We start from the raw sequence: 898 nt of genomic DNA on the forward strand, positions 1-898 counted from the left end.
AAGAAGGTGGTGTGGTGGAAGTATAAATCATAACCGGTGATAGCTCTAACTACAGCACTCTTTTCCGATGACCATCACCATTGTAAGAGAAACTGGCACTCTGTCTTGTCAAGGTAAATTTGCATTTTATTGCACCAAATTTGCATTTGTGTAGTTGTCCTTTGATCTTGGGAACACCTTTCAATATTCTTCTGGACATCAAAAGCAAGCTATTGTTGGACTACCCAGTGTCTGAGATCAAACAAGGCTAAACTATAAGGATCCCAAAATGTTTTAGTGTAAGATCAGCAAAGAGCTGATTTCCATTTAACAGTATTCTTTTTAGAAGTGTTTTATATGAAATAAAATACAATATTAAAATAAGAAATACAATGTTCACTTACACAAATTTTCATATTGTTTTTTTTATTTCACGCAATACACTGTTTTTAGCCAGGAGGCATGTTTAATTTTTTGGCCATGGCTACTGTATTGGAAGTGTAGCTGAAGGTGGTGCTTACCTTGACGCCAATTAGCTAGTTCTACCCGTTCATGTTCCGGATGTCATGGAAGATCTATATCCGCATTATTCCATTGTCTGATGCTCTTGTATTCATTGTCACCAAGATAGTTTCACCCAAAGCAACCCTAACACAAACCACCACCATAGAAATGATCAAAATGTTGTGTAATTTGTCATTTAATAGCCCACATTATTCTGAATTTTATTGTGTTTTTGCTGTGGTATAACGGTTTATGTATCAATTTACAATGATTGGGATAGGGTATGATCATGTAAACAGTATTGAAGGAGACATTTAAATGGAGGGGCAATGGTAAGGGAAAGATGATCCAGAGGATGATCTTGCGTAACTATAAGTGACCACTTACCGATGGATAGAAAACAAAAACATTAACA

Source organism: Mya arenaria, chromosome 3 (assembly GCF_026914265.1).
Source record: "Mya arenaria isolate MELC-2E11 chromosome 3, ASM2691426v1".
Taxonomy (NCBI): domain Eukaryota; kingdom Metazoa; phylum Mollusca; class Bivalvia; order Myida; family Myidae; genus Mya; species Mya arenaria.